This window comes from Pleurodeles waltl, chromosome 5, assembly GCF_031143425.1.
Source record: "Pleurodeles waltl isolate 20211129_DDA chromosome 5, aPleWal1.hap1.20221129, whole genome shotgun sequence".
NCBI classification, from domain to species: domain Eukaryota; kingdom Metazoa; phylum Chordata; class Amphibia; order Caudata; family Salamandridae; genus Pleurodeles; species Pleurodeles waltl.
This window is the reverse complement of record NC_090444.1, coordinates 1,779,019,074-1,779,041,375: the sequence shown is the minus strand read 5'-3', so window position 1 is coordinate 1,779,041,375 and position 22,302 is coordinate 1,779,019,074.

Below are 22,302 nucleotides of genomic sequence, written 5' to 3'. Positions count from 1 at the left end.
GATTGGATGACCAGGTTCAGAGGTTAAACTCTGACCTGGTGGGGGGTAGGTGTGCCCACCAGAAAGTCCTGGTGTACCAGGCAGTGGTCCAACCTCAGAGTGCTGACTCTGGGTTGGATAACCGGGTTCAGAGGTTAAACTCTGACCTGGTGGGGGGTAGGTGTGCCCCCCAGAAAGTCCTGGCGTGCCAGGCAATTGTTCAACCTCAGAGTGCTGACTCTGGGTTGGATAACCGGGTTCAGAGGTTAAACTCTGACCTGGTGGGGGGTAGGTGTGCCCCCCAGAAAGTCCTGGCGTGCCAGGCAATTGCCCAACCTCAGGGTGGTGACCCTGGGTTGGGGAACCAGGCTCAGAGGTTAAACTCTGACCTGGTGGGAGGTAGGTGTGCCTCCCAGAAAGTCCTGGTGCGCCAGGCAATGGTTCAACCTCAGGGTGGTGACTCTGGGTTGGCTTACCAGGTGAAGAGCTCAAACTCTGACCGGGTGGGAGGTAGGTGTGCCTCCCAAGAAGTCCTGCTGTGCTAGGCAATTGTCCAACCTCAGGGTGTTGACTCTGGGTTGGATGGTCAGGTTCAGAGGTTAAACTCTGACCTGGTGGGGGGTAGGTGTGCCCCCCAGAAAGTCCGGGCGTGCCAGGCAGTTGTCCAACCTCAGGGTGTCGACTCTGGGTTGGATGGCCAGGTTCAGAGGTTAAACTCTGACCTGGTGGGAGGTAGGTGTGCCTCCCAGAAAGTCCTGGGGTGCCAGGCAATTGCCCAACCTCAGGGTGGTGACTCTGGGTTGGCTAACCAGGTTCAGAGGTCAAACTCTGACCTGGTGGGGGGTAGGTGTGCCCCCCAGAAAGTCCTGGTATACCAGGCAATGGTTCAACCTCAGGGTGGTGACCCTGGGTTGGAGAACCAGGCTCAGAGGTTAAACTCTGACCTGGTGGGAGGTAGGTGTGCCTCCCTGAAAGTCCTGGCCTGCCAGGCAATGGTCCAACCTCAGGGTGGTGACTCTGGGTTGGATATCCAGGTTCAGAGGTTAACCTCTGACCTGGTGGGGGGTAGGTGTGCCCCCCAGAAAGCCCTAGTGTACCAGGCAGTTGTCCAACCTCAGGATGGTGACCCTAGATTGGAGAACCAGGTTCAGAGGTTAAACTCTGACCTGGTGGAGGGTCAGTGTGCCCTCCAGGAAGTCCTGGCGTGCCAGGCGATTGTTCAACTTCAGGGTGGTGACTCTGAGTTGAATGGCCCAGTTCAGAGGTTAAACTCTGACCTGGTGGAGGGTCAGCGTGCCCTCCAGGAAGTCCTGGTGTGCCAGGCAATTGTTCAACTTCAGGGTGATGACTCTGAGTTGAATGGCCAAATTCAGAGGTTAAACTCTGACCTGGTGGAGGGTCAGTGTGCCCTCCAGGAAGTCCTGGCGTGCCAGGCAATTGTTCAACTTCAGGGTGGTGACTCTGAGTTGAATGGTCAGGTGCAGAGGTTAAACTCTGACCTGGTGGAGGGTCAGTGTGCCCTCCAGGAAGTCCTGGCGTGCCAGGCAATGGTTCAACTTCAGGGTGGTGACTCTGAGTTGAATGGGCAGGTGCAGAGGTTAAACTCTGACCTGGTGGGGGGTAGGTGTGCCTCCCAGGAAGTCCTGGTTTGCCAGGCAGTGATCCAGTCTGAGGGTACAGACCCTGGGCTGGAAGACCAGGTTCAGGGTGTCCCCCCGGACCTGGAGGGAGGGGCTACTGATAACAGTGCCCCTACCATGTTGTCTTCTGAGGAGGCCACTCCCAGTTGGAGGGTGCTGGACCCCAGAAGGGAGGGCAGGGGGAGGGAAGCCTCACCCCGGGCCCTAGTCCAACCTGAAGGTACAGGCCCCAGGTTGGAGGGCCAGTGGCAGGTTAACAGCCCTGCACTGGTGGAGGAATGGTACAGGGTGACTTCTGTAAGCACCCTGACCATGTTGGACTCTGGGGGTACCGCTCCAGGAGGGAGGGTACAAAGCCCCAGAGGGGAGGACCAGGTTCAGGCTGTCATCCCTGACCTGGTGGAAGGGAGAGTGGTTAAAGGGTGCCCAGCACCTGGGGCTACCGCCCCCCACTCTCCACAGCCACAGTGGTTGGAGAGCTTTGAGAGGCCTGGGGCCTGGCTCTCATCCCTGGCAGCTGTCAGTAATCACTGTGGCTTGCTGTCCGGGTGGACAGAGTTATCCCTGGGGAGGGGACAAGTGTCACACCCCTGGGGTAGAGTGGGCAACACCACTGTGTTGGTCATGGTGGTACTATCCTGCTCCTGGGATACATCTGTGAGCAAAGTAAGGTTAGGTGCTGCACAGATGGGATCCGCAGGAAAGGAGAAAGGTTCCCCATGGATGGGCTTAGTGGGCCCTGAGAGTATGGACAGAGGGATCCAATTGGAGTCAGGAAGGCGAAGAACTGGAGCATGCCCCTGCTGTTGTGGGCCTGGGTCCTTGTTCTGTCGCCTCAAACAGGGAAGTACATCAGGATAGTGATTGTTCTCCCCTGGCTTTAGGCTGGTGGGGGGTCATGTTGGACCTGGCTTTTTGACAGGGACATCCCCAAACTTTTAGCCTCCTTCCTCCTATTTTTTCTGACCTGTTGTTGTTGGCTTTTGACCTCTGAACACTTTACCACTGCTAACCAGTGCTAAAGTGCATATGCTCTCTGTGTAAATTGTACTATTGATTGGTTTATCCATGATTGACTATTTAATTTACCTGTAAGTCCCTAGTAGAGTGCACTACATGTGCCTAGGGCATGTAGATTAAATGCTACTAGTGGGCCTGCAGCACTGGTTGTGCCACCCACCTCAGTAGCCCCTTAACCTTGTCTCAGGCCTGCCATTTCAAGGCCTGTGTGTGCAGTTTCACTGCCACTTCGACTTGGCATTTAAAAGTACTTGCCAAGCCTAGAACTCCCCTTTTTCTACCTATAAGTCATCCCTAATGTGTGCCCTAGGTAACCCCTAGAGCAGGGTGCTGTGTAGGTAAAAGGCAGGACATGTACTTGTGTAGTTATATGTCCTGGTAGTGTAAAACTCCTAAATTCGTTTTTACACTACTGTGAGGCCTGCTCCCTTCATAGGCTAACATTGGGGCTGCCCTCATACACTGTTGAAGTGGCAGCTGCTGATCTGAAAGGAGCAGGAAGGTCATATTTAGTATGGCCAGAATGGTAATATGAAATCCTGCTGACTGGTGGAGTCGGATTTAATATTACTATTCTAGAAATGCCACTTTTAGAAAGTGAGCATTTCTTTGCACTAAAAACTTGTTGTGCCCTTCAATCCACGTCTGGCTAGGTTTAGTTGACAGCTCCTTGTGCATTCACTCAGACACACCCCAAACACAGGGTACTCAGCCTCACTTGCATACATCTGCATTTTGAATGGGTCTTCCTGGGCTGGGAGGGTGGAGGGCCTGCCCTCACACAAAGGACTGCCACACCCCCTACTGGGACTCTGGCAGACAGGATTGAACTGAAAGGGGGCTTGGTGCATTTCTTAGACACTCTTTGAAGTCACCCCCACTTCAAAGGCACAACTTAGTATAAAACAGGGCCTCTGCCCTACCTCATCAGACACTTGCTGGAGAAGAAACCTGAACCAGAAACTACATCCTGCCAAGAAGAACTGCCTGACTGCCAACCAAAAACCCCATTTGTAACAGCAATGAATAACAAGATCAAAGTACAATGAAACGAATCGCGCGTCTTTTGCCGATTCTTAAGCCACCATGTAAATGTCAAGAAATGGTAGCGCGCAATGAACAACAAAGTTAAAACACCATAAAACGAATCGCGCGTCTTGACGATTCTTAAGGCACCATACAAATGTCAAGAAATGGTAGCGTGCAATGAATAACAAGATTAAATTATCATGAAACGAATCGCGCGTCTTGCCGATTCGCAAGTCACCCTGCAAATGTCCCAAACACTCAAGCGCATATTTCACACGCGCAAAGTACTCTGTCAAATCATAAAATAATTAGGCCCAAGAACATGAGAGTTCTCGATAACGGCGTCGGGAGGCCAGCCCAACCACAGTCTTACCGCCCAGAACAAGGATCTCCAAATGAAGAATGAAAGTCAGATGTCTGGAAGATCAAATAGGCCACCGGGACAGGAGCTCAGGAAGTAGCTGCTGCTCTGCACCGGGACCTCTGAATAGTGAGCACTTGGAGCTGGGCTGGCTCCTTTTTATAGAGTCTTGGCCCAGCCCACAAACACACCCAGGCATGTTGCAGGGAAAGTCTCTAGAAGGCTCTGTAAAGGGACCACACCCTAACATACTCCGAAAGCCTGCAGCAATACATTGCAAATGAACAGCATTTGTAAGCACATTAAAAATAAGTCTTCAGGATTGAACTCTGCAATGCAAAAGGTTAAACAACAACATATCAGCACAATGCATAAATTACGTTGTTTTGAGAGTGCTGGGTTTTTGCATTCTAGTCGCCAATAGAGCGCGCACTGCCCTGGTGTTGACACCCAGTTTCCAAAGGAAAAGCATTTTTTGTTTTGCAAAAACTTCATGCCATTTGAGGAATCTTCATAACATTTTAAAAATTAGTATGACAGTCAGGTCAGCTGCTGTCTTGAAAGTTTTGAGTTGATTCATTAAGTGGGAACTGAGAAAAAGGGGGAGTTCCAAAAAGCTTTTTTCCTATGCAATTTCCTGTAGGGATATTTAACATGACTACAGCCCGAACCACCGAACAGAATTACACCAAATTTGGCAGAAAGATAGCTTTTGGCCCAGAAAAAAACCTTTTTATTGTTTAGTGTAAATCCGTTCAGTAGTTTTAGAGTAATAAAAGGAAAATAATGTTTTGGGTATATCTAGGGGTGCGAAGGCTCAGTGGATGGCAGAGATCTCATGCTGAGATCTGATTGGCTGCCAGCACTTCAACCAGGAATAGTTGCCAACCATTTAGGGACTCACACTCTGCCGAGTCCTAAAAACAGTTTAAAAAAGAAAGGGGGATAGCGGACAAATACACTGACCCCCTAGCTCTGGTGCTGTGGTTCCCCAAGGACCCTACCAGGGAAATTGTCACTGAAATTCGTGGAGGATCTGTAAATCCGACAAAAAGTTTTAGAAAATGTGTGTTCACCCGTGTTTGTTTACAATATAGCCTCAAAATGGACCAGGTTCAGGGGGCATGCAGCACTAAAAAAAAGGAGGGCCACCCCCCAGTCTTAAGGCTCTTTTGAACCCTAGAGACCAGCACCTACCCTGTACTTTTTTTGTACACTTCCCGGTTTCACAAAACATGTATGCCACACATTTCAGCTGCTGTCTTGAAAGTTTTAGGGTGATTCGTCAAGCGAGGGCAGAGAAAAAGGGGGGCCCAAAATGCTTTCACCAAGCAATTTTCATGAGGATTTTTAGACATGACTACCACCCAAACTGCTGGACAGAATTACACCAGATTTGGCAGAAAGCCAGATTTTGCTCCAAAAAGCACCTTTTCGTTATTTGGTATAAATCCATTCAGTAGTTTTGGAGATATTTGAAGTTAAAAAAATGTGATATTCAGTAATGCAGATCCACCGCGGATCCCAAAGTCTCCGTGCTGATATCTGATTAGCTGCCAAAACTTCAACCAGGAAGTTTTGACAGCCTTTTTGGGACTCAGACTCAACCGAGTCCCAAAAATAAAATTAAAAATAAAGAAATAGAGGGTGGGAATCCCCTGACCCCCTAAGCTTGATGCTGGGGTCCTCCAGGGACTCCGCCAGTGGCAAAATCAATTTTGTGTTCCCTCAAAACTGCGGAGGATCTGCGGATCCAAGGAAATAAAAAAAAAAACAAGCACAGTCTTCTGCGCTTGTTTAAAGTTTAGTCCCGGGTTGGGTCAGGTCCCAAGGGCATGGCAATGTATAATTTTTTGGGGGAGGTAGCACGCCCCCCCTCCTGAGGCTTTTAAGAGTTTAAGAGCCCCGGGGAACACCACCTCCCTGGGGCTTCATTTACAATTTAGAGGGCGGTGAGCGGATATCCCTCCTGAGGCTTGAAAGATCCCCATGGACCACCACCTCCCCAGGACTTCTTTGATTAATTGGAGAGGGGCCATGTGGACCCCACTTCCTTGGGATTTATTAGTAAATTTGAGGGGGCTTTTGTGACCACCACCTCCTGGGGCTGTGCCTAAAAAAGAGTGGGGCCAGGTGGCTGTCTTCCTGGAGCCATTAATGGCCCTAGGGGCATAAAAGAAAGGAGGAGGCCATGTGCCCCCCCCTCCTGGAACCATTAATGGCCCTGGGGACCACCACCCTCCAGGGCTGGGTTCCCATGTCCTGAGGGCCCACCATCAGGACATGGGTATCTATGGGGGGGGGGGGTGCTATATGAAGTTTGCTGCATTATTTTAAATGCGAGTCTATCCTGCGCATATCATACAGCAACAAATTGACAAGTATTTGCAGTTACGGAGGGAGGCACTTATTTGGAATACAAACAGCTGACCAAAAGTGACAGAATCCCATTTGTGATTGACTATCATCCATCAGCTTCTAACTATAGAAATATAATGCAAAAAAAAATTCCCTTATTATCCACTTGTGAAAAATAGCAGAAGGGTTTTCCATAACTGCCAGTCATTGCTTACTGCAAAGCTCCCAATTTTCGATCTCTTATTGTGAGAGCTGAATTCAATGCAGCTGCAGCAAATGCAGGGGTTCATTGCTGTGATTCTAAAAGGTGCATCACATGTAAATACCTTTTACACACATCATCAGTAATTAGTTCTGCTACGAAAAGGAGCTATGGAATACCACAGCATCTTATATGTCGAACAACATGCATTATTCGGTGATTCAGTGCCAATGCCAAAGCTGTAAAAAACAATATGTAGGTCAATCAGTGAATGACCTCGGTACACGATTCAAAAACCATAAAAAAGCAATAATTAATAGGAAACTTGACGAACCTGTAGCCAATCTTTATGGACCATTTGCTATCAGATCTGAAGATTTTCCATGTGCCAAATGCTTTGAAGGAAGAGATACTGGACTCCAGAGAAAACTTATGGATGTACTGTTTAAAATCACTGCATCCAGATGACTGAACATCACTGACAATACCACCTGATTACTGCATATCTCAAGAGATTGCAGGACTGCAATGACTCCACATACCTAATTGATGCTCTTTGAAACCCCAGCAATGTGAGCTGTGCAGCCACTGAGAAAACCATCTTGTACTACATGAGGAAGGTGAAAGCTGAAACATTATAGTGGAATTATATATTTTTTTTTTTGGTGAGTTCATCTGTTTGAGTCACTTATTTCTTGGGTATATATTTCTATAGAGGTAGAAGGGGGCAGTTCATGTAGGGGTAGTAGGCAGGTAGGAAGCTTTGCTCTGGGAGATATTTTGCCCCATCGTTTTTTCTCTTTATTTTACAGATTATGCATTCTTGTTATTATAGCATCCAACCTAATAGAAGTGAGATATTCTTCAGTTTTGTTAGAGTTTCAGAAGAATACTGCCTCAACATCCACAGTCCTTTATTGCAGTAGTTAAAACTCACTTCTCTTCTGAACTAAAGTCCCTTTTTATTACATTGTGTAATTTGGCAGAACGTTCATAATTGGCTGTAATGAAAGGACACTGCTGCTTTAATTACATTTGTATGACAAGTTTCCCAAATTTACAGATGTGTTATCAGCTACAAAAATAAATGGCAGTCATTTCAAGTCTCTGTTTTCCATGCCACGATGCATATTAATGTTTGACGGGTAGATGGATTAAAGTGCGAGGGTAATATTCAGTCCTTTGTGAATCTTGGGAGGCAGTGGGCACCAAGCTTATCCTCCATCTGCCTTTGGCTCACAAGTGGCCTGCTTTGGAATCAGATGTGCACAGGAGAGCTACAGTCACAGGTAGAAGAATGAGGTGCAGAGAGAGACAGACATCCTTCAAGCCAATAGGTCTCGGCTCTGAAAGGCCATGATATTGGTTTTGTCAATGCGTGTGGCTATTTGCCCGACGGTGCATGCCTCAAGATACATGTGCGCATATGGCTATCAATCAATGTTGTACTTTTTTTTATTAAAGAAAACCCATTCCAAGATTGCCGTTGAAGACTCATGTGCACTTTTGTGTCATGGCATGTGTCATAATGCATGAGCAGAGCATGCATGCATGACCATGCGTCGGAACACATAGGGGCCCTTTACCATTGTAACATGAGCAGTAGCTACCTTGCAAATGTAAATTAGAGATGAATAAAAAGAGAAAAAAATGTGCATGAGTGAATATAAAAGAAGTGTGGGATGGTCCACACTTTGCAAAGGTTGGAGCCTCGTAAAAAATGTTAAAATGTAAAGCAGAAGGAGTATCAACTTGGAGAGTGAGGCAGAGAGCATGGGAGGGACTTAAAACAGCATAAAGGCTTTCGGAGTGCCACAAATAAAGGAAGTGATTGGTGCAGCAGTACTCTTCAGTTGCTGCTGTTGAAAGCTGGTAAAAGTTTAAATTAGCGGGCAGAAGACGAAACCATGATTTTGCTTGAGGGAGCGAGCGGAGCAAGCAAACATCGCCATCTGTGAAGTAAAATGGTGTATTTTCCAGTAAGTTTACCAAAGAAATGCAATCACTTTTACAGCCATTTCCAAAGGAGAGGAGAGCTAAAACAGCGCAATGGAAGGATAGGCCAGCATGGCTATATCAATCATTTTCTGACTACAGAAGGCTTGTCAGAGTCATATTGTAGTGATGCACAGCCAGCAAGCTTCAGCGACCAGTAAGCAGCACTGGCCTTTTTGGTGTAATCTCTCTGTGGGCTTTTAACCACACCAATGTCACGCCAATCAGTTTGGTTGGTTTGTGGGCGTGCCTTTTAAAATTCGTTAGATTTAATTAGTGAAAGGCATGCATACGTCATGCCTTTTCCGGTGTTTAACCCTCCTCGAGCGCACCGGACAACTACTGAAAACATACAAGGCTCTGTGTTTTCCGTATGGCTTCTGGACTACTTTATCTTTTTATTTCGTAGGCAGCGTGATCTCGCTGGGCAGTAGTCGAGCACTTTGTATGACATCGACCCTGTTACATAGATATTTGCACTTTTGCCGGTTACATGGATAATTGAACTTTTGCCAACAGGGATATTTGCACTTTTTGACGGTTACATGGATAATTGCACTTTTGCCAGTTACATGGATAACTGCACTTTTGCCAGATACTGGGATATTTGCACTTTTTGCTGGTTACATGGATATTTGCACTGTTGCCGGTTACATGGATAAATGCACTTTTGTCGATACGTTTCACTGCGAGCGAACTTCTGTTCCCTTTTGTGTGTCTGCTTTGTGCTTATGGCGGCTATCGGCTCGCTTATGTGAACCTGTTTTACTTTTCATTTTCAGTTTATGTGGCAAGAAAAGTCAGTTTAGGAGTTTACAATGCTAATAGCTTTAACTCGAGCAAACGCGAGACACATTGGTGAGACACTGAACACAGCCCAAACCTGCTCAATGCACCCAAATTTTAGTTGAAATCTGCTCTTTTCAACAAGTAAGTTTCCCCTTTAAAATGTAGCTTAGGCCTCATGGGAGAAAACAGGGCTGATTGCAGAGGCCCCCTAACTTTTTGCCCCCATTTTCCACTTTTTGCTGGTGTTTTCCTGACTCTGATGGTGCCCTGGGTACTGCTAACCAGTCCAAGGGTCTGTGCTCTGTGTAAAATCAATATGCAAATTAGGCTAATTATAATTTGCTAAGTCAACCTACCTATAAGTCCCTAGTATATGGTAGGGCATGTAGGTTTTGGGACCACAGCATAGGTAGTGCACCCATAGGTGCACTGCTGAGGTGCCCAGTGTCATTTTAAAGGCAGGCCTGCATTGGTGGCTGCTTTTAAATTAAAGTTATATGCAAATTCGACTTTGGAATTAAAAGTAGTTCAAAAGTCTTAAACTACCTTATTTGTACATATAAGTCACCCCTAAGGTGTGCCCTATGTGTCCCTAGGGTTGGGTGCCATGTAACTATAATCAGGGACCTTATAAAAATAGTTTTATAAGCCCTGGTGAGGTAAAAACAGCCAAATTCGTTTTTCCCTCATTCTAGTGAATGGTCCTCATAGGCTAGAATTGGTAGACTTTATTTTAATTTAAAATGTCCCCTTAAGTGACAGATGCAAAGAGTTTGGTATCAAATTAATTGTTATAATAAATCCCACAACTTCCAGTTGTTGGATTTAATATAACTTGTTCAGGTAAAGAGTTTTAAACTTTACCTGCAAAAGTTGCCAATTTCAGCCCTGCATTGTTTTTGCTGCTGTGCTCTGATTGGCCAGCCTCTGGCAGCCTGGCCAGGCTGCCTCGATGAGGTGTGAAGTGGCCTGGCTTCACACAAAGAGATGTGCTGTGGAAGGGAATCTCCCCTCAGCAGATGGTGAGGCAGGAAGGGGGAGGGCTGCCAAACTGGTCTTTAAAGGCAGAGAAGGACATTTGGAGCAACCCAGCAACACCCCCACATCCTGCAACCCCAGACAACTAGGTGCTCCCTTTATTAGATTAGGAGAGGGCAGGAAAGGGGAGTGTTTATGATTTTTAGCCACACCCGTGGGTGGGCTCAGCCAGATGTAACCTCCAAAAATCATTTTCAGCAATGATGGATTTTTGAAGAATGTTGCCTCCTGGGATTGATTTTTGCCACACTTCCCAGAAAGTGGTCATCACAGGGGGAAGGACCCTGCATCTGATTGGAGAATCAGGACCCCCCTGTTTTACACCCAGGAGCAAGGATAAAACTGGCAGACCTGCACCCACACCTTAGTTCCCTACCAGATCCCCACCGGGAAGAACTACAGAAGAAGAAGGACTGCCCTGCTGGACCCCTGGCCTGCACCTGGAACCTGCACTCAGAAGGACTGCACCAGCTGCACACTTGGGCTTCACAACAAGAAGGACTTTGCCTGGCTTCAACTGGTTCAAGGAGGGACTCCCTGTTTGCTACGGGTGAAAAATTGCTAACCAGAGTCCCCTGCACCAACTCCTGAAGAAATCAACCAGCTGACCACTGCCCAGTGGACAAAAAGGAGTTTGCGCCAGGTGCATTCTGGGAGTTGTAGTCCACACCCCCAAGGATCATCTCAGAGCTTCTGGACCCTTGGGGTGAGCTGTGGACCCCAAAAGAACCTTAAAGGAACATCTGGGAGAAGATCCAGAAGTTTGGAGAACTTTTGAAAAAAAGCTCCATAGAGGGACCGACCTGCCGTGGCAACTCTAGCCGGCTTGCCTCAAACGCGACCCGGCCTGATTTGCAGGTTCGTCCCGGTGAAGAAAATCTCCAAAAAGAGACTAAGGCCCTCATTACAACATTGGCAGTAAAAGCCGGCTATCTCCGTGCAGAAGACCGCCAACACACCGCTGCGGACGCGGAAAACCGCCACAGCTATTATGACCCACATTTCGGAATCCGCCAAAATTCAGACACCACACACAAGTCCGCCACACCAAAGGTCAGTGATAAACTGGCGATAACAAAACCTCCACGTCACGCCAACAGAAATACCCCCACACTATCACGACACACGAATACACGCAGCGGTCTTTCAACCGTGGTATACCATTGGCGGTACACACCGCCACGCTCAAAATACACACACTCTTACAAAACACAGCCACATTGGACAATTCCAAATACACACACCTGAAACACATACACACATACACACTCATTACAATATAAAACACACACCCACATCACCCACAAACCCCTACGACAAAAAAATCTTGAAAGAAGGCCAGAGAGAGACATCACCAGCAAGAACAACAGCATCCACAGGCACACAACACCATCACCCACACAACTTCCACGCACCTCACACAACACACCACTACATACCACCACACTTATCACCACACACTCCATCCCACACATCACCTACACCACCCCATGGCACGGCAAAGACACCCCAGGTTCTCGGAGGAGGAGCTCAGGGTCATGGTGGAGGAAATCGTCCGGGTAGAGCCACAGCTATTCGGATCACAGGTGCAGCACACCTCAATTGCAAGGAAGATGGCGCTATGGCGCAGAATAGTGGGCAGGGTCAACGCAGTGGGACAGCACCCAAGAAATCGGGAGGACATCAGGAAGAGGTGGAACGACCTACGGGGGAAGGTGCGTTCCGTGGTCTCAAGACACCACCTTGCGGTTCAGCGGACTGGCGGCGGACCCCCACCTCCTCACCGACAACTAACAACATGGGAGGAGCAGGTCTTTGCGATTCTGCATCCTGAGGGCCTCGCAGGACTAGGTAAAGGAATGGACTCTGGTAAGACAAGGCTTTACTATTACATCCCCCACCCTACCTGCATGCTATCACATACCCCCACCCTCACCCCCAGCACCCCAACTCCCCACATATGTCCCAACATCATAACCCACCCATCCCAAAACCAAGCCCTGCATGCAACAACAAAGCATGGACACCCATCACCAAACCATGCCCACTGCACATACCCATACACCCCCCTAAACCATCATCACACAAGCTCCCACACAGGAATGCTAGCACTGGGGTACACGGTCACCCACCCATTGCACACCATTACACACACAGATTTATTAAACATCCTTTTATACCCCTGCAGGACCCATACCCAATGTCACCGGACAGGAGGGTCCACACATGTCCACACCACCAACAGAAGAGGCCCACAGTGATGACAGCACCTCTGTCCAACTGGATCTAGATGACCAGCCCGGACCATCCGGGACCTCTGGACAGTCGGTTCCCCTCACACAGGCACAGGCCACCACAGACCTTCCCCCCTCTGGAAACACCAGCACAGCACCCACCCAGCGGGCCCATACCTCCGTTCCCAGGACACGTCAATCAGCTGTGTGTCCACCACAACAGGGAACCCAGGATAACCCACCACCCCAACAACAACAGGGACCTGGGGGCAGTGGTAGTGGGCACACGGTCCAGGGGACGGAGGTCCAGGAACACAGGGGAACTGGAAGGGCAGCTGTGCGACAGGGGACTGACAGGCCAAGGGAACCCACTCTCCACGAGGCCCTCTCCTCCATCATGGGAGCCTACCACCACTCCCAGGAGACGATGGCAACGGTACTGGCCAAGTTTCAGGAGACCCAGTGCATGCAGGAGGAACAGTATTTGGGCTTCAGGGAGGAACTCAGAACCATCGCTCCACCCTGGGCACCATCTTAGGGGTGCTGAAGGAAGTACTCAACACCAGGATGGACACTGTGGCACTACAAGGGTCCCCTGACACTAGCATGGACGATGAACTGCCCACCAACTTCGCCGGCGCTAGTGGACAGGACGCCCCACCACAGGACCAACACACCAGCACCCCACCCCCTGTAGAGGGAGAACCACCTCGCAAACGGTCCCTGAGATCCAGGACAAAGACAGAGAACGATGCCGTGACCCCCGCCAAGAAATGAGACCACCCTGATTGTTATCCTACTGTCCCACTTTGTCACCCTGTCCATAATTAAACTGCCCCAGCTCCACTTCCTATGCCCATATGGGCAATGCACCTGTGAGACTAATAGACTGGACTCTGCAATGGACACTCCTCCGCCATCACCCCTCACCATTTCACTACCCCCTCCAATATTGAGCATTTAAATAAACACACCTAAAGCACAAAATGATCTGGAGTCTGTCTGTGATTTCAAAATAGTGTATTAGCAATTACAGTGACAAAATGTTTTTGAAATAGTAATGTCAACATACCTATGTCATACAGCTCTAGTCCATGAGGAATCTAAGCAGATGTCACACAGTGGGACCCACATCTGTGAAATCGTAAGGGAAAGTGAAAACTCAGTGACCATACACTGGGTGAAAACAACAGACAGGAGAGAGGTAGTAGTGTCTAAGTACATGTAGTAGGCAGGTTTGTATTCCTACCTGTGTCTCACTGGAAATATTGCAGGATCACTGAGTCCCTGTTGTGCATGTCTTCTTCCTCTGCTTCCTCCTCATCACTGTCCACAGGCTCCACAGCTGCAACAACACCGCCATCTGGACCATCCTCCTGCAGAAAAGTCACCTGGCGTCTCAAAGCCAAGTTATGAAGCATACAGCAGGCCACGATGATCTGGCACACCTTCTTTGGTAAGTAGAATAGGGATCCACCTGTCATATGGAGGCACCTGAACCTGGCCTTCAGGAGGCTGAAGGTCCGCTCGAACACCCTCCTAGTTCGCCCATGGGCCTCATTGTAGCGTTCCTCTGCCCTTCCTCACTGGGGTCAGTAGTCATGACAGGTTGGGGTAACCAGAGTCACCTGCAAATGGCGTGGGGCAACTGTTAGACACACACTAACCTGGAGGGATAACCCCAGACCCAGACAACCATTCCCACTGACTTGCTTCCAGGTGCTCACCTAATAGCCACACACGGTGCCTCTGGGTTGACCCATCACATAAGGGATTCTGCTATTTCGCAGGATGTAGGTGTCATGCACTGAGCCAGGGAACATGACATTCACATGGGAGATGTACTGGTCTGCCAAACATACCATCTGTACATTCATAGAATGATAACTCTTCCGGTTTCTGTACACCTGTTCACTCCTGTGGGGGGGAGGGGCAAAGCCACATGGGTCCCATCAATGGCACCTATGATGTTGGGGATATGTCCCAGGGCATAGAAATCACCTTTCACTGTAGGCAAATCCTCCACCTGAGGGAAAACGATGTAGCTTCGCATGTGTTTCAGAAGGGCAGACAACACTCTGGACAATACGTTGGAAAACATAGGCTGGGACATCCCTGATGCCAAGGCCACAGTTGTTTGAAATGACCCACTTGCAAGGAAATGGAGCACTGACAGCACCTGCACTTGAGGGGGGATTCCTGTGGGATGGCGGATTGCTGACATCAGGTTTGGCTCCAACTGGGTACACAGTTCCTGGATTGTGGCACGGTCAAGCCTGTAGGTGATTATAAAATGTCGCTCCTCCATTGTCGACAGGACCACCAACGGTCGGTACACCGGAGGATGCTGCCATCTCCTCACATGTCCCAGCGGTGGGTGCCTATGAAGGACAATAGCGAGCACAGAGTCAAACAACTCAGAGATACGTACCCACAGTTTACCCAGAACACCAATCATACCTAAAAGGTGGCCTGTATGTGTGTTGAGTCTAGGCCTAGGTATGTGTGACGCAGTTGAAAATGAAGCCATGTGGGCCCCTGAAATGGCGGCTGCCTGACCTCTAAAGTGGGACAATGGGATGTGAGGTAACTGCGCTGGCGTTGTACACCGTCGCGGTAGGCGGTCGAAGACCGTGGCGCAATGCTGCATTGGTTAACATTGGACCCTATGGGTCCCAGGAGCCAATGACGTGACCGCCATTTTCTATCTGTTCAATCACTCTATACCTGATCTTCTACAGGAAAGGACCTACACTCCAAGTGCTGCTGTGACCTCGGTCTGGAGAAGACAATGGCTCGTGCGTCTGGGGAAAGGGCCCCTGCCTTCACATCGGAGGAGTTGGAGAAGCTCGTGGATGGGGTCCTCCCCCAGTACACGCTACTCTACGGTCCTCCAGACAAACAGGTAAGTACACAGGGAGCATGTTGTATGGGCTATGCCTGTGTGGAGAGGGCTGGATGTCAGAAGGAAGGGGGCAGGATGCTGCGTGCATGAAAGACGGTGAATGCAAGTTCCACATGGCAAGGGTAGGGATGGGGGCCAATCACTTTGACGGTGCAGTTGGTAATGACTTCTCTTCTTCCCCTGTACATTTCATGTAGGTCAACGCCCACCAGAAGAAAGATATTTGGCATGCCATCGCCAAGGATGTCGAGACCCTGGGAGTCTACCTCAGACGGAGCACCCACTGCCGGAAAAGATTGGAGGACATTCGCCGCTGGAGCAAGAAGACGGCGGAGGCTCAGCTGGGGATGGCCTCCCAACGTGGGAGGGGTGCCCGTCGCACTATGACCCCCCTGATGTTCAGGATCCTGGCGGTGGCCTACCCAGAGTTGGATGGGCGCTTGAGGGCATCACAGCAGACACAAGGGGGTGAGTACACTCTCATTCTGCTGACTTTGCGCGCAGTGGAGGTGTCTGGGTGGGGGAGGAGGGCTGTGGGTTTCCCTAGGCCAGGGCGAGTTCCGTAGGCAAGGCTCCTCCGTAAGACAGGCCATGTGGCACCCCACCCCACCTCTGTAGAGTGCCAAGTACAGCTATTCATGCCCCTGTGTCATCTATGTGTGCAGATGTCGTCCATAGGCTTGTAGGCCATTTCCCAGGAATTGAACAGTGGAGCCCAAGAGCGTGGCGTAGTGCAGGGGGCTTCTGTGTCTGTCGTGTCTGCCAACGGTAGCGGTAATCCATGCACTCAACATGTCTTTCTTCTATCGTTCCCCCCCCCTTTTTGTGGTCTCCCTGTTCTTGTGTGTATTAGCATCATCAGGCGGAGGAGCAGTGGCACCGGAGCAGGAGGGAGCTGCCTCCCACATGGCCCTGAAGGGCGAGACTACGGACTCAGAATTCACCAGTGGGACGGAGGGCGAGGGGAGCTCCACGGCGGGGGCAGGAGCTGACACCAGAGACACAGACTCGTCCTCTGGTGGGAGCTCCGTTGTGGTGGCGGCAAGATCTGTACCCCCGCATCTACAGGTACAGCTGCCACCCCCCCACCAGCACCGCCCTCCCAGCAGCCCCTCAGCCTTTGCCCTGTGCCCGCTCACCCAGGAGGGTGGGCATCACCTTCGCCCCAGGCACCGCAGGCCCTGCCCCAGTCACCCCTGCTGCCCTCAGTGAGGAGGCCATTGACCTCCTCAGGTCCCTCACTGTTGGGCAGTCTACCATTTTGAATGCCGTCCAGGGTGTAGAAAGGCAGTTTGCAACAAACTAATGCATTCCTGGAGGGCATTAATTCTGGTCAGGCGGCCCTTCACCAAGCTTTTCAAACTCTGGCCTCAGCACTAATGGCAGCCATTGTCCCCGTCTCTAGCCTCCCCCCTCCAACTTCCTCCACCCAGACCCAATCCCCTGTACCTCTGCCTATCCCAAGCACACCATCAGACCAGCCTGCACACACCTCAACACACAAGGGAAGCTCAGGCAAACATAAGCACCACACATCCCATGGGCACTCACGCAAGCAACACACACATACAGACTCACCAACATCCACTGCCTCCACTGTGTCCCCCTCCTCGTCGTCTCCCTCCTCCCTCCCAGTCTCGTCTACACTCACACCTGCATGCACTACCTCTACAGCCACTACGTCCCTCTCCAGCACACCCACCACCCACCACCACACCCCGCTCACGTGCAGTCACCACCCCACTACCATTTACACGTCCCCTGTGTCCTCTCCCAGTGTGTCTGTGACGCCCCCTCCCATGATACACAAACGCAGGCACACACCCACCCAACAGCCATCCACCTCACAACAGCCTCCAGCGCATGCACCTTCACCCAAAGTCAGCAAAGGAACACCTCCTACAACCACCACCTCTTCCTCCACTCCCAAACCCCCTCCAGCTACCCGTCCCAGTGTGTCCCAAAAACTTTTCCTGTCCACTCTTGACCTCTTTCCCACACCTCCCCCACCCCGTCCATCTCGTAGGTCCCGAAGTAGCACCTCAGCCAAAACATCTCCGGGACCAGTGGTGCCTGTAGTCACCGGTATGTGGAGTGCACCGGCCACCAGGACAGCCAGTGTGGCACGGAGCCACAGCACAGACAGTCCCCCACCTGTGAAGCATCAGAAGTTGGCCAGTGCCCGGCAGGAGAGGGAGAAGACTCCAGCCACCAAAGCCGCTCCCAGGGGTGTCGGTGGGAGTGTGGAGTCAGCTGTGGCACCTTCCAAGGTGAGGAAGGGCCACAAGAAACTCGGCAAGTCTGGGAAGAGCTGCACGGCGGAGAAGACCGCCATCATCCCCGCTGCCCAGGAGGCCACCGCCAGCCCCAGCCCAGCTGCCCAGGAGGCCACCGCAAGCCCCAGCCCAGCTGCCCAGGAGGCCACTGCCAGCCCCAGCACAGCTGCCCAGGAGGCCACCGCCAGCCCCAGCCCAGCTGCCCAGGAGGCCACCGCCAGCCCCAGCACAGCTGCCTAGGAGGCCACCGCCCCAGCCCAGCTGCCCAGGAGGCCACCGTCAGCACCAGCCCCGCTGGGCCATGAAGGACCGCATGAAGGACCGCCAGCACCAGCCCCGCTGGGCCATGAAGGACCCCCAGCACCAGCCCCGCTGGGCCATGAAAGACCGCCAGCCAAAGCCCCGCTGGGCCATGAAGGACCGCAGTCTGAAACCCAGCTGGGCCATGAAAGGACCGCCGTCTCAAGCCCCGCTGAATAGGGCACCGTCAACTCAAGCCCCGCTGAACAGGGCACCGCCAACTCAAGCACCGCTGAACAGGGCACCGCCAACTCAAGTACCGCTGAACAGGGCACCGCCAACTCAAGCCCCGCTGAACAGGGCACCGCCAACTCAAGCACCGCTGAACAGGGCACCGCCAACTCAAGCACCGCTGAACAGGGCACCGTCAACTCAAGCCCCGCTGAACAGGGCACCGCTAACTCAAGCACTGCTGAACAGGGCACCACCAACTCAAGCACCGCTGAACCAGGGCACCGTCAACTCAAGCACCGCTGAACAGGGCACCGCCAACTCAAGCACCGCTGAACAGGGCACCGCCAACTCAAGCACCGCTGAACAGGGAACCGCCAACTCAAGCACCGCTAGCACATGAGCGGCAGGGGCACTGACGCAACTGGGTCCGTCACGGGGTGAGTGATGCACTCTGGGCACCAGTCCCCCTCCAGAACCAGTGGAGACATCCATCCACTACCTCTGTCCTTCACAGGATGAAGCACTCTGGGCACCAGTCCCCCTCCAGAACCAGTGGAGACATCCATCCACTACCTCTGTCCTAAACAGGATGAAGCACTCTGGGCACCATGCCCCCTCCAGAACCAGTGGAGACTGTTATCCACTTGAGAGACTGTGGCTTTGCACTCCTCAGGATATGGCAGTGGGCAACCCACCCACTGTAGAGACTTGAGAGACTGTGGCTTTGCACTCCCCAGGATTGAACAGTGGGCAAGCCACCCACTGTAGAGACTTGAGAGACTGTGGCTTTGCACTCCCCAGGATTGAACAGTAGGCAACCCACCCACTGTAGAGACTTGAGAGACTGTGGCTTTGCACTCCCCAGGATTGAACAGTGGGTATATGGCCCCCTCGTCGATTTGGCGTCGTGCACTCAAGCGGCTAAGGTGCCCCCCTTTCCCTCACCGAGGTGCCTGTTTTCTTGCTGTCTGATGCCCCTGCAGTGTTCTCTCCGTCATCTTGTGTGGGCCTCGCCCATACCGTGTGGTCCCAGTGTTCCACGGACTTTCTTTGTGCAGTACCTGGACTACTATGCCAGGTATATATTTTGTACATGGCGTATATATATATTTCTGCCTACTTGTTTGTAATATATTCCGATGGTTACACTCATTTCTTTGGTCTTTGCATTCTTCCGGGGGGGTTTGGGGGGTGTAACTGTGATGTATTGATATGCATTAGTGTGTGTGTTGTAGTAGGTGAGGGTGGGGGTGAGGGTGGGGGTGTTGCTTGTGTGTGTCCCTGTTTTTTGCCTCCCCCCTCCACTGTGTCGTAGGTGCAGTACTCACCGTGGTCTTCGCTGCCGGCGTTCGTGCTCCTGGTAGAGGAGCAGGAAGACTATTGCAGGTAGGATTTGGAGTTCCGGTTCCATGGTGTCCTCATTCCTCATGGAGTGTATAGTGGTGAGCGTTTTCCCTTCGAAATACCTGTTTCCGCCGTGTTTTTATCCGCGGTGAATCCGCCCCGGAAAAGGTGGTGGATTGGCCTGTCATAATAGTGTGGGCGGTACTTTGTCCTCCGCCTGTCTGTTGGCGGTGTCCGCCGCACTGTTTTTTGTACCACCGTGGCGGTCGGAGTGTTAAAGTGGCTGTCTTTGTTGGCGGTTTCCGCCACGGTCGTAATTGCAATTTTTTTACCGCTGGCCTGTTGGCGGTCTTGCTGCCGCTTTAACGCCGTCTGCCAGGGTTGTAATGACCACCTAAGTCCGAACGTAGAAAGTTGACCGGGACCTCCCAGCCAGCGTATCCGAGGAGGGCTCCAGGGACGTCGGATCAAGATCCAGGTTTACCCCGGTCAAAGGATTTTCACCTCGAATAAATGACTAAGGGGGTGATTCTGACCGCGGCGCTTTGGCCGCGGTCAGTGCAGGAAAACCGGCGGTCTCCCGACGGTTTTCCGCTGCCCGTCAGAATCCTCCAAGGCGGCGCAGCATGCTGCGCCGCCTTGGGGATTCTGACACCCCCTACCGCCATCCTGTTCCTGGCGGTTCGCCCGCCAGGAACAGGATGGCGGTAGGGGGTGTCGCGGGGCCCCTGGGGGCCCCTGCAGTGCCCATGCCCATGGCATGGGCACTGCAGGGGCCCCCGTAAGAGGGCCCCGCAAAGTATTTCAGTGTCTGCAAAGCAGACACTGAAATACGCAACGGGTGCAACTGCACCCGTCGCACCTTCCCACTACGCCGGCTCCATTCGGAGCCGGCGTCCTCGTGGGAAGGTCGATTTGCCCTGGGCTGGCGGGCGGCCTTTTGGCGGCCGCCCGCCAGCCCAGGGCAAATCCCAAAATACCCTCAGCGGTCTTTTGACCGCGGAGCGGTATTTTGGAGGGGGAACATTGGCGGGCGGACTCCGCCGCCCGCCAATGTTAGAATCACCCCCTAAGTCTGAAGGTAAAAATCTCCACAGAGAATTCCCGCAACGCGTATCCGGAGAAGAGTTCCAGGAGGTTGGATTGGACTGGCAGGTTCGTCCCGCTGAAGAAAATCTTCAGAAAAATGACTCAGTGCGAAGGTAAACTTTTGACCGAGGCCTTCCGCGGCCTGTAGCCGAGCCGGGCTCCATCGCGGTCGGCCTTAAACTTTGACTTTGCCCCGGTCGAGGTGCAACCAGGGACCCGATTGGCGCTTTTTGTTTCTAGGTGCTAAAAAAAAAAAAATTCTTTAAAAATTCATATCTCCGGTTCCCCTTATCTGATTTTATTAGTTTTTTGTGTCATTTTAAAGATGAAAATATAATCTATTTTATAAATTGGTTTTGGATTTTTAAACTGTTTCCTGTGTTTTATTTAATTACTGTTTTGTGATATTTGAATGCTTTACACTCTGTCTCCTAAGTTAAGCCTTGTCGCTCATTGGCAAGCTACCAAGGGTTGAGCTGGGTTTAATTTACTGAGACCTAACTGGACCTAAATGGATGTTAGTGGCCTATTGCTAAGTGTAGGTACCTACCTTCCCTTACCAATAACCCATTTTCCAACACCTCAAATCAAAGTTGCCACAATTTGAAAGAAATAGAATTTTTGAGTTTGGTGCCTTTGGGATCACAATTTATAATCACAGCAAATGGTGAAGCCGGATTTTTAATTGTCATTCTGAAAATGCTACTTTTAGAAAGTTGGTATTTTCTTACATTAGCCATTTGGTGCCTGCTGACCATTTCTGATCACATGTCTGGGGGGTGGGTGACAGCTGAACTTTGTGTATTTCCCCTGTACAACCACACACAGTGGGAGCTTAGTGTGACTTGATGGGCCGTCCTGGGAGAATGGGATGGAAGAGCCGGGCAGAGCCTCACCTACACCTGAATAGGCTGTGTCGTGTCCCCATACAAAGGGCTGCATAATCCCATGTATTGAGTATAGAGCCAGGGTAGGAAGGATCCAGAAAAGAGTCCAAACATAGAAATCTTTAGTACGCCTTAATCCAGCATCTCCTCGATGATGATGCCCCTTCCTCGGACACCACCAGCTGAACTTACGATCTTCCCCATTGCCAGGATCATGGTTCCTGGTGAGGCTAGCAGATCCCTGGTGATCTGACAACCAGGGTTGTAATGTGGTGGTAGGACCACCGCAACAGCGGCTGCCCTACCCGCCACCGTGAGTGTGGTAGTCTGTAGACCACCCACTGGTAATGAGGTTTTAAGCCTGAATTCCTTTATGCGATTGCAGAACTCCGAGGTAACTTACAATAGTCTTGTAATGTTTGTCAAAGACATTTTGGCCCTCATTACGACCCTGACGGTGAGTGATAAAGAGGCGGTAATAATGCCAACAGGCTGGCAGTAATACCACCAACAGGCTGGCGGTAAGTACCGCCAAATTATGACCATGGTGGTGATAACTCCCATAGACAGCCAATGTACCACACCAACCGCTAGGCGGAAACAACATTCACCACGGCAGAAGTCAACAACTTCCAGACGGAAGACAAAGTACCGCCCACCATATTAAGACACATCATTCCGC